Source organism: Macrotis lagotis, chromosome 2 (genome assembly GCF_037893015.1).
Source record: "Macrotis lagotis isolate mMagLag1 chromosome 2, bilby.v1.9.chrom.fasta, whole genome shotgun sequence".
Taxonomy (NCBI): Eukaryota; Metazoa; Chordata; class Mammalia; order Peramelemorphia; family Peramelidae; genus Macrotis; species Macrotis lagotis.
Genome location: NC_133659.1, coordinates 281,851,021 through 281,863,598, shown reverse-complemented (window position 1 = coordinate 281,863,598; position 12,578 = coordinate 281,851,021). Strand labels below are relative to the sequence as shown.

General features: G+C 34.1%; 1 protein-coding gene and 1 long non-coding RNA gene across 12 annotated transcripts in view; one reads left to right on the top strand and one right to left on the bottom strand.

The window, feature by feature from the left end:
• TAFA2 (TAFA chemokine like family member 2) overlaps positions 1–12,578 on the bottom strand; it is a 615,297-nt gene that overhangs the window by 216,346 nt on the left and 386,373 nt on the right. The gene's annotated exons all lie outside the window — the stretch shown is intronic.
• The window catches only part of LOC141515015 (uncharacterized), a 139,928-nt gene that overhangs the window by 22,383 nt on the left and 104,967 nt on the right, over positions 1–12,578 (top strand). For all 5 annotated transcript variants that reach the window (XR_012476202.1, XR_012476201.1, XR_012476203.1 and 2 more), the window contains exon 2: positions 7,535–7,610. This is a non-coding gene — a long non-coding RNA (uncharacterized LOC141515015). The remainder of the gene's footprint in view (positions 1–7,534; positions 7,611–12,578) is intronic.

Sequence of the window (12,578 nt, the reverse complement as noted above, 5' to 3'; positions counted from 1 at the left end):
CAGAGGGGGTTTACTTTGGTTAGAGCCTTTGAATGTATTCTCACTAAAACATCAGTCAATTAGAAGTCTGTTTCTTAGCATACCTAAAAATTCTATGGAGTGAATAGAGGCCCTTCCAGACTGAGCCCTGATTGACTAGCCCCTATTAACACACATCTATGCACACACACACACACACACACACGTTTTATAACATACCAATGTGTAGTATATTAGCATATTAACATGGAATTATCATATATGAATATTGGTGGGCGCATCTACATATTTATGCATGTGTACATGGATTCGTGAACATGAGTTGTATGCATATAGATACATTTTCTACTTATATCCAATGCACATGTATGTTGCATTGCATCATATTATATGATATTTCACATATGTAACAATGTGGGTATCTATATGCATATAGAAGGTAGCTAGTTGACCTAGTACATAGAGTATTTGGCATTACAAAAATCTGAGTTCAAATCCTGCATCAGACACTTATTAGTTCTATGATCCTGGGCACGTTACTTATAATCTCTCAGCCTCAGTTCTCTCATCTGTAAAATGAGAATAATAACCTCCAGGATATTTTTTGTGTGAGGATCAAGTGAAACAAACACTTTGCAAACCAGCAAGTGGTGAGCTATACAAATGCTATATATTACATAGATATGTCTATATACATTATACATGCATACATATGTGCATATATATGATACACAAGTGTGTGGGTCTATAATCATAGCATAGTGAATACCAAACTGACCATATTTGATTAAAAAAACTGACCCTCTGTTTTCCTCTCCATATTCTACTCTAGGCAACCCTCTTAAGAAGGAAATATGAAAAAAAGGAGCTTACCTACTTTGGAAGAGAGAATTCCTCTCAGAAGTCCCTTAGACTAATAAAATCACAGATCTATTCTTTATCTCTGCAATTATCACAATATGCATTTAGAAACTGTTTAAGGTCTGCAAAATGTTTTATAAATATTATCTCATTTGAGCTTCTCAATAGTTTTTGAGAAAAGTAATTTTATCATCCCATTTTGCAGATAAGGAAACTGAAACTTAGAAAGTTTAAGTACCTTGCTCATAGTCACCAAACTAGTAAATATAAGAGGTTTAAATGAAAGTCTGTATTGTCTCCTAGTCTAGTCCTCTTGTTATCTCATCATGTCCATGTATGTGGATACATACCTAACCATCAAATATGTTATATATGTGTATATATAAGTAGTGAATATTATTCTATAGAAATTTACATGTTTGGACATACCAAAGGAGAGTGGATTTGATCTATCTCAACTTAGATTTTCTTCATGCATTTAGGAACTAAAACTATGGGAAAAAGTTTAAAAAGCAATAATTGAAGAATATGTTTGTCAAAATAACTTCCACCTCCTAGTAACCATGAATGTGCTAAGAAAAGGTAATCTGTTTTTCAATTGATTAAGGAAAATCTTTGGTCTAATAATTAAGGCTCCAGTCAGATTATTTTAGTTAGATGCAAAAATCCATCTCATCACAGATGCTTTTAAATTTCACATAATTAATACATGAGAAGAAAGGCAAATAGTATCAGAGAGTAAGCACTATGGACTACATAAATATTAACAATTACTTCCTCTAGACTAGCAATCAACCATGAGGCTGGCAGGATTGATTGTTGGGTGGTAAGAAATACAGACTAATAAGAGAAGAGAATATTTTCCCCCTCCTACCTGCTCCCTCTTCTGATTTTAGCTACTGCTAATCACCCACTTGTTTAAATGAACCAAGTATGACTGTATAAATATATAGGTAGGGGGTTGACAAGCAGATAGATAATAGCTTTAAAAAAATCTTTTCTGTTCCACGCTCCTGCATAGAACATCTGTGACCTTAGACAAAATTGTCTACCCTTTCTATAATTGTTTCTCCATCAGTAATTTCTTTCTTTTACTTGCTTCTCAAAAAAAGGCATGAAGAAGAAATAATTTAATGTTTAAGTAATAATGCAAAAAAAAAGAGTCAGGAAGTAAAAGATTCTGAGTAAACAAAGGCGATGTGAAGCAGAACCAAAAGGTTGCTGAGTGAAGCTCTAGAGGGAAAGGAAAAAAAAGAAGACAGAAGAAACTTTAGGGCAGGAGTTTTTGACCTGGAGACTAAAGTACATATTTCAGGGAATCCATAAACTTGGATAATAAAAATGATCATATATGTATTTTAAAACATTATTTTGAAGAAAGGTCCATAAGCTTCACTAACTTCCATGATTATAATATAAAAGAGGGTAAGGTCTCATACTTTAGGGTGAAGTTTCAAAGAAAGAGGCAGCATATTAAGCTCCATGGAACTCTGAGAATCCACAGACACCAGTAAGTGTGAGGAAAGATTTTATTTGAATCCATGAGGAAAAAATTTGTCATGACAATTGTGACTTGACATTGCCATTTTTGCAAGTCTGACATGATCATTTTTGTTGCTTAACTATTTCAGTCCTTTCTAACTCTTTGTGATCCCATTTGGGATTTTCTTGCCAGATACTTGAAGAGATTAGCCATTTTCTTCTCCAGCTCATTTCATAGTACCGGAAACTAAGGCAAACAAGGTTAAGTGACTTTGCCTGCATTACACAGCTAGTATTTGGATTAGGACTTCCTGACTTCCAGGCCTATCTGTCCCATCATGATCGTTAAAAAATATAATATATATGAAACATATGAACATGAAAAGAGATCACAACTGAGTGTACTGGTATAATTCAAGACTACCAGCCACTGTCCATTTCTGGTAAATCAGGTAGAGAATAGAAAATTCAAAAGCATATCAAAAGCCTATGAAGTTAGGCGCGGCTAGGTGGCGCAGTGGATAGAGTACCGGCCCTGGAGTCAGGAGTACCTGAGTTCAAATCCAACCTCAGACACTTAATAATTACCTAGCTATGTGGCCTTGGGGAAGCCACTTAACCCCATTGCCTTGCAAAAAAAAAAAAAAACTAAAAAAAAAGCTTATGAATTTCTGGAAAAGTGAAGACCCAAAAAATTAATTTGGAAAGGCCCTACCTTTCTAAAAGAGTCATTGTGAAGGTTTCTGAACTTTCAGAGAGATGGAAAAAAGTACTCTTCTTAATATGGACCATCTCAGATGAGGACTACAGTGAAAGAAAGTGGCAGCAGAGAAAAATTTTCACAACTTCATCCCTAATGAAGGCACATTTGGACACTGACCAAGATTAACCACAGGACTTGCCGAGCAGTGGCCATGAGACCATAAGGGAGTGCTAGACAGAGCAACAGATGAAAGGACAGACAGAGAGACAGAAAAACAGATTAGATCGATTAGGAGAGAGAGAGAGAGAGAGAGAGAGAGAGAGAGAGAGAGAGAGATAGCAAATATTTTTGGAGAACACCCTGTTTCCCAGAACCAAGTAGCAAGAGCCACAGGATTCCAAGAATGTCTGTTGTCCCAAGAAATGTCAACCATGAGAAAGAACTATCTCAAGACCTAAGAATAATTGTGTTGTGATCCAACCCCTTTCTTATATATAAGTAGTCCCATCCTCAGAGTTGCTAATACTCTTTCTTAGTGGGGGAGAGGGAATAGATATCTATTTGCAAAAGTTTTCCTCACTCTGAAAATAATTCAACTTTTCTGACTGTGTCCTGACTCTCCTGTCTGCAGCCTGTTTTGTATGAGTCTGGCCATTCACAGGTTAGAGGCTGGTTCTGGTCCAGTTGATAATAAATACATATACATATACCCAAACAGACAAGTGTGTGCATATACATATTATATATATGTATGTATATATATATATATGTGTGTGTGTGTGTGTGTGTGTGTGTGTAGATCCAAATATATATATATGTATATATATATATATATACATGTAGATATGTATATTGTGTGTAGATGAGATTTCTGAGAAAAATATTCTTTTTCTTCCTTTTGACTTGCTAGTCAGTCATTTCAATTGGGTCTGAATCTTAGTGAGCCCATTTGAGCTGCTTTTTTTTATGGCAAAGATACAGGAGGGATGTCATTTCCTTCTCCAGTTCATTTTTACAGATGAAAAAACTGAGACAAAAAGTGTTAACTGACTTGTCTAAGGCAACAGAAACAATAAGTAACTCAGATCAGATTTAAACTCAGGTCTTCCTGACTCTAGACCCAACATTCTATCTATTGTGCCTCCTAGATGCCTTTTTTCTTATTATATTGGTTACTTAAATGCCTCTGCTTTGCATCCTGTCCTCTTGGTAATAAAAATAAACACATTTGTGGACGTTCACAGGAGAGAGGGATAAAGGAGGTATGTTTTGTTGCGGAAAATCTTCACATATGATCAAAAAATTTTGATTGTAAAATGGGGGGAAAGATAGGAGGGAAGAGAGGAAGAAAAAAATCCCAAGAAAATAATATATTCATACACTCTGAAGGAAGCCAGATTTGGTGGGATAGAAAGCACATTGAGTGAAGAATCCTGTATAGTAATTCAAAGCAGAAAACAATTCTGGAAAAAAACTAAGTAACAAAATGCATGACCTCAAGCAGCAAAGTTACTCATATTAAGATATATGGACTTGAAAAAAAAGGACATCATCAAGACTTAGTGGAGGACTTCCAAGGCAGAGCCAAGGTGGTGTGAAGGGAGCATGTTCCCAGAGTTTTTCCCTACCCAAAGCTAAATGAAGCCTCTACACAAATATTAAAGCTACAGATTCCACCAAAAGAAGACGAGATTGAAACAAGTTTTTCAACTGTAGACATCAGGGATGATCTTCAAAGAAGGTCTCTTTGGGAGAAAAGAGGAAGTAAAGCCCAGCAAGGTGGGAGAGTGGGAAAGCCAGCAAGAGAATTTTAGCCACAGTGCATTCCAGATCTGGGCAGCTAGACAACAGCACAGGTCCCAACTCAATTAGACAGCAAGCCAGCAGGGAAGGTTCCATCCCCAGACAAAGTCTGAAACCTAGGAATACTGGGGCAAAAGACAGGACTAGTCTGGGAACAAACCATTGCATAGGCAGAGCCTGGACATAAAGGAGGAAAAAATCTCTGCATAAGCAACATCTTGGTCAGGAGCAGAACTAAATTAAAAAGAGCAAAAAATCTAAAAAGAGCACTTAACATAGAAAACTACTATGCAGATAAAGAAGATAAAAATAACACCTCAGAAAAAGAAAGCAGTGAAAAATTACCTACATGGGAAGTCTGAAAGAAATCTATGAATTGGAATCAAATCCAAAATCTCATAGAAGAGCTTTAAAAAGAATTTAAAAACTGAAGAAGAGAGGAAGAAGAAAAATGGGGGAAAAAAAGAAATAAGAGCTATTCAGGAAAATTATAAAATATTGACCAAAGACTTAGTGAAATCAGAATCAGAACTGAAATATGCCAATATATTCAAATAAAACAGCATTAATAGAAGGTACAAAAAATAACATCACATGCAGTATTCTAGTAAATGTTTAATAACTGATTCAAAAAAACTATGCAAAAAACATTTTAAATTTAAATCATTATTAATATTTTCTTCATCATTTTCTTAAGTCTAGATAATCAACAAAACAACAAATCAAGCACTGATTTATAACATTTCTTGATTTCCAAAGTGCAAATATGCACATTGAAAATTGAATAATCAACTCTCAAGGAGCTAGCGCCAGCACACCTCTGATTGTTCAAGAATACGCAAAGAATACACAAAAACACACAAAGCTATGTGGAAATTAATGAACTTGAGCTGGGGAGGGGGGCATGAGGAAGGGGGAGGGGAGGGGTAGTGGGGCCACAGTGAAAAGTATTGAGACGAGAAAAAGAGGAAAGAGAATCAGAAGTGATTTAATTGGGGGGATCAAAGATACTGACCTTCCAGCTTAAAAGGAGGTATCATTACCGAATTTCAAATACAGATCATAAAATGAACTGAAAGGTCAAAAAAATCAAGAGAAGTGAATTTGTCAAGGAGACACCTGCAAGAAATCTTATTTCTGAAAAAGGAGAATATGATTACAGTGTCAAATTTTCATCCCTTTGTTGACAAAGTTAGAGGAGGGAGGGGTTGACTTTTTTGAGATAATGAATGCAGATTTAAATACAACAAAGATTTACTATCCTTATGCATAAGCTAAGGAAATGTGGGTTAAAGATGATACTGTTAGATAAATTCAATTAGGTTGAATGGACTTGGAGTTAGAAAGACGAGTTTGATTCCTCCTTCAGACATTTAATAGCTCTGTGATGCTGAACAACTGATTGAATTTCTCTGTGTGTCACTTTCTTCAACTGTAAAATAAAGTTTCATCTAAGTTCCATCCATCTATAAATTTATGATCCTAAAATGGTACAGCAAAATGGAAAGAGAAGCCTAGTGACATGTCACCATTCTTGGTCCTCATCCTTCTATGGTTCAATCTGTCTATTCGTCCTCCTCTATATAATTGCCTACTTCTCAGGAAAATGTTTTATAAACATAATAATAAACAAGGAATTTATTTATAGAATATTTATTGAAATTATCTATTATTGAAAATAAGAATAATAAATGAATATTTAATAAATATTAACATTTATTTAAATACTATGAATTGGCTAGGTGCTCAGTGAATAGAACACAGCTTGGAGTCAGGAAGACCTGAGATTAAATCTAGTCTCACTTACTAGGTATGTGGCCCTGGGTCTGTCATTTACCCTCTCCCTGTTTCAGTTTCCTCATCATTCATATGAAGAAAATGAAAACACCTACCCCCAGGGTTGCTGTGCAAACAAAGTGAGATAAATTTATCAAGTGCTCTGCAAAACTGATTAATACTATATATATATATATATATATATATATATATACATATATATGTATATATATATACACGTATGTATATGTATATGTATATAATATGACTATTACTACTGTTATTCTTAAATACAAGTTTAATATGAGTTATCAATATGATATACCTAACTTTCCTCACCTTCAAAAAATATGACCTTAGATTGTATTCAATCAAAGGTGCAATTTCTAGAACAAGGGAAATAATTCCACTATATTCTTCAATGAAAAAATTCAATGTAGGGGGCAGCTAGGTGGCACAGTGTATTCAATGTATTCAAAAATATTCAATGTATTGTATCCTAGGCACTATTTCCTAAGATTAACATTGGTACCTGGACTATAACCTAAGGAATGGAACTGGGATGAGTAAACTCAAAACAATGTTACAAGGGGCAGCTGGGTGGCACAGTGAATAGAGCACCAGCCCAGGAGTACCTGAGTTCAAATCCGACCTCAGACACTTAATAATTACCTAGTTATGTGGCCCTGGGCAAGCCACTTAAACCCATTACCTTGCAAAAAACCTAAAAACTAATGTTATAACTAGAATGTTGATGGAACTTGGGTTTTATTATTTGTATTAGTAGTAATATTATTATAGCTAACATTTATATTACACTTTGTTTATGATAGGCACTGGGTTACATGCTTACAATTTGGTCTTCATTTGATCTTCACAATAATTATTGAATTATTATCATCTGAGGCTATCATTATCTCCATTTTACAGATGAAGAAATTAAAGCAAACAGAAAGGTTAAGTAAGATCAAGAATTCTGACCTTCTAATCCAAATACACCTAACTAGTAAGTATCTGAATCAATGTGTGGAATCTTTTTGACTCTATGAGCCACATGACCTAGCAGCCCTATTTAAACTGAAGAAATTAAGACTTATTAGGGAAACTAATTGGTGTACAACATTTTTACAATCAGCAATCTAATTCTTGGATTTTGTAATTTTCCTTTGAAAGATCTTATAATATGCTTCAATACCATAGATTTAGTTCTAATTTATTTTTTCCCTCTACTCATTCCCACCCCATTTTTTGGGATTTAACCTGTGATTTCACCAAGGTAACTCCCAATATAGAAATTCACTGAATTAATACAGATTGACAGCTTTTCTCTGAGACACTTACCAAAAATAATGAGAAGTTAAAAATCACCAGTCGAATGAGTCAGATGCTAGTCTTCTTACTCCTAGACTTCCTTTCTATACACTCCCATGCTGCTTCTCATTTTGTTCTGGACAGGCTTTTCTTTTTCATTTTTAAAAACCAAATTTAGGAAATTAAATAGAGAACCCCATGCCTAGAAAAGCATTTGCTCTTCTCCAGGTGGCTAATGATGTGCGGGTTACCTACTTAGGATTGACCCAAGGCACCTTTTAGAGTTTACAATGGGTTGGCCACTGGTAGCCCCTGGGTTTTTTGGGAGGAAGAATCCTTGTACAGAGCAATTTACAGAAAATAATAGAAGTTTGACTTTTTTATCTGTTTATCTATATACTTAGCAAGTACCAAGGGGTAACCTCCATGAACACATGTGTTGCCAGAAAAATTCTCAAGTGTTTAAAGTCATAGAACATTTATAGAAGAAATCAGGAAATATGAGAAATTTATCTGTGCTTCTTGGAACCAGACATTTTGCCCTTTTGCATATGTAGCAAAGTATAGAAGTTCATTATCTACATTGGCAGCCAAAATGAGATTTGTGAGATCATTTCCCTGGTATATTTGGAAATATAGAAAAAGGAATTGTGTGAAATGGTGCAGAAAGCAAGACCATTTTTTAAAAACAATTTATTTTGTCCTGTGCAGCATAGACCTATCCTTACTAGGAGCAAACTTTATTTGAATGTGAGAAATCTATCAGGTAAGATGTGAATTCAAAGCAGAAAACCATTGATGAGAAGGGATCATATCTTTTGACACAATTTGTCATCCTGGATTTAGACATAAAACTAGAGAAAAATTATAACAGTCCAATTTAACTTTGTTTACTCTCTCCTTCCTCTCTTTTCAGCCCTCTCTATCACCCACCCTTTCTAAAGCACAAAATACTCACATATATCAAGGGAGATAGGAAAGACCCAAGTAATGTATGACCCTGAGAATGAACTGCCTTCCATTTGTTAAGTATTATCCTTATGACACTTTGTTCGGCCCTCTGACCATTTAGTGCTACTACATATGTTCCCTGCTAAAACTGTAAATGTCATCCTTTCCTCATATCCTTCCTTGATCTCCTTGGATGCAAAATATGCCTCCCAAGTCTTGAACTTTTCAAACATTTGGCTCTTAAGCCCATTGGCACTCCATTTGGTATTGCTACTTTTTTCTGCACACTTCCTACTAGCCGACTATAAACTCCACAAGGATAGGGATCATCTTTTATTCCTCTTTCAATCTTTCTCAATCCCCAGCCACATCGATGCTTGCACAATAAATAAAACTCAAAATTTGTTGAAGTACATTATTATTAAATACAGCTGGGTGGAGACAGCCCAAGAAATAAATTTTTATCCTAATGCCTCTAGCTAGGCTGTGTTTTCCAAAAGGTGTTTATTTCAACTGGATTGTAGGTGTTTGTCACAAAGAGTCCAATGTGAAATAACTACAGAGTAACACCAATTTTCAAGTCAGAGTATAGGATTGAACGGCAACTAGTCAGCGAAGGTGTCATTTCAAGAAAAGTTACACTGTGGGGTAAGAACAAGGAAAATGTAGATCTGATCCTGCTTTTCTTTTGGCATATTAGCTGCTGTCAATCATTCCCTGTGGAATTCATATTCCTTGCAGCTTTCATTTTCATCATTTATTTGCCATTTTTCTTCACTATTAAGTGAGGGGTTGGTCTGGTGAAGAGTGGGAAGCGTAAACATTCTGAACAATAATAAGCTACTTTACATCTGGAGAACCAGGTACAGACTATCCATTGCATAAAAGCAATGGATATTTTTATTCCAAATACATTTTTCCTTACAAAAGCCCTATTTTAGAATGTATTGAGATGCACAAAGACATTAAATCAGACACAAGATTTATGATTCTGAAGACTTCATTTATTTTATAGCTTTTAGAAGCTGCCCAAGTATAGAAAGACAGGAAACCTTCCTCTATGTGAATGTATCAATACGCAGAGAATAAGGATGGCATTCAGCCCTGAAGTGAGAGGCAGCAGAAGCAGGAAAAAATGTCATATATAAGAAAAAAAGATGAAGCTTGAAGGTCCAAGAAGACTATTTCTAACTATAATACATTAGAATTGTAAGATTACTTTCAGAGCACAAGTTCCTCATCTATAAAATGAAGATAATAGCACCACCTGCTTCCCAAAGCTATTATCAGTATCATACAAGATAACATAAGTGTAACCAATCTCTGTTTTGGAACTCAAATTAACACTACCAGAACAAAATTAATGAGCTAACCATGACAAGAGAGAGCTATTGACCTGAGAGAGAAAAGAGAAAATCTCTGGCACCTGACACCCCTAGAATCAGTGAACCTATTGGAACCCTACCGGGGTGAGTATGGGTATAATTAAAGCAAGGCACCTGATGATTCTTTCTTTCTTTTTCCCTAAAATCTTGAGTTTAGCTTGGAAAATTCAGAAAGGAAGAAGAATTGAGGTATGAGAATCCTCTCAATAAGTCCTAACTCAATGAAAGATGTACTTACAGCTCAGGAGATCATGCTGACCAATAACCTAGTGACTAAATATGTAAAGTATTTTGCAAGCCTTAAAGCTTTTATTTGGTCAAAGAATATGGACAGGAAGTTTTCAGAAGAAGAAATCAAATCTATTAATAGTTACAGTGAAAAAATGCTCTAAATAACTATTGATTAGAGATATGCAAATTAAAATAGTTCTGAAATGCCACATATTAGATTGACTGACATGGCAGAAAAGGAAAATGACAAATACAGGTGGGTATGCATGGATGATTGGTGGAGTTGTGAACTAGTCCAACCAATTTCTGGGAATAATCTGGAACTACAACGAAAGAATTATAAAACTTTGACCCAGCAATACCACTAGTAGATTTGTATCCCAAAGATGAAGGAAAAGGGTGAAGGATATATTTGTACAAAATATTTATCATAGCTCTTTTTGTGGTAAAGCATTAAAAATTGAAAGTATGTTCATCAAATGGGCAATGGCTGAGCAGATGATGACATATAGTTGTGATGGAATACCATGATTTTTTGAATTATTTTACTGAGATTAGGCTATTTAAAATTTTTAGTTCTTATTCAGTTAATCTGGGTATTTACATTTTATGAACATTCATTTTATTTAAGGAATAAGTTTCATTGTGCTATAATTGTGCAATGTAATTTCTAATGTTTTCCTTTATTTCTTCTTAATTGTAATTTTTTTCATTTCTCATATTGACATTTTGACTTTTCTAATTCAGCAATTTATCTCTTTTATTATTTTTAGAATAACTGCTACTTTATTCATCAATTCAATGTTATTTAATTTTGCTTAGATCCTCCAGTTTTTTATAATTTTTGTTTTTGTAATCTGATTGAGGAGTTTATTTGTTGTTTTCTAGGAAAGTTTTCTTACTGATTTCATTGATTTGTTATTTTTTCTTCTAGTAATAGAATTGTTTAGTTATAAATTTTTCCATAAAGATTGCTTGTCTATATCATAAAAGTTGTGCTAAGTGACCTAATTTTTATTCAAAATATTTATTATTTTTATATATTTTCTTTTATCCATAAATTTTTAGGATTTATATTTCCATTTCCTTTTACATTTGAATTTTTCTTCAAAATTTATTAATTATAATGTTATAATTTGTCAAAAGTAATATATTTAATATTTCTGTTTTCTGCTATTATTTATGAACCTTTAATGCCCTTGCACATTGTCAATTTTTGTGAAGTTGCCATGTATATCTAGGATATATATATATATATATATATATATATATATATATATATATATATCCATGTTTCTTAACCTGGTTCAGGTACTTGGTTTTTAAAAATATCCATTAACAACTTCCTTTATAATAGCGTAATTTTTATTTTTTGTATTTGAAAACATTTTTTTCTGAGAAATGACTTATAGGCTTCACCAGACTGCCAGAAATGTCCATGACACACAGATACACACCATGTTAAGATCCTCAGGCATAGAGTTACCAAATCTAAACTTTGTAAAACCCTATTTATGTCTTAACTACTTTTTCCCTTATTAGCTGAGTCCTTTAAAACTTATTTTCATCATTTTTTAAAATACTAAAATAATTTTCTTTTTGAAGAACTCACAAAATGGATCCTTTTTGGAAAAAAGATTTCTGTGTCCTTATCTCAGTTGTGCCGTTAGCTAGCAATATGATTGTAGCTAAGTCATTTTCCTTCTCTGGGATAGTTTCCTAGTTTTCAAATTAAGGAGATTGGACAAAATTAAATCTCAGGTCTTCTTTAACCCTGGAATTCTATAGTCTCATTGGCATTCTATGAACTCATTCCTTTATGTGCTTTCTAAGCTTGAATTATCATTGCCTGAGTTTTCTTAAAGTGAAACAGATCCACATGGTGTGGAGTATCATAAATAAAAGACCAAATGAATCACCTGCATCTCTTCCATTGATTCCTATCCTCTCCTTCCTCCTCCAAAAAAAATAATAACTGGAGAACCACATTCATTTAAGATATTCAAGGACTAGTTGGTTGAGTTTCTTCACACAAAAAAATTCATTTTTCTCAGAAAGAGGAAAAAGAACCTCATCTTGCTGAAAAAGTGGCTGCA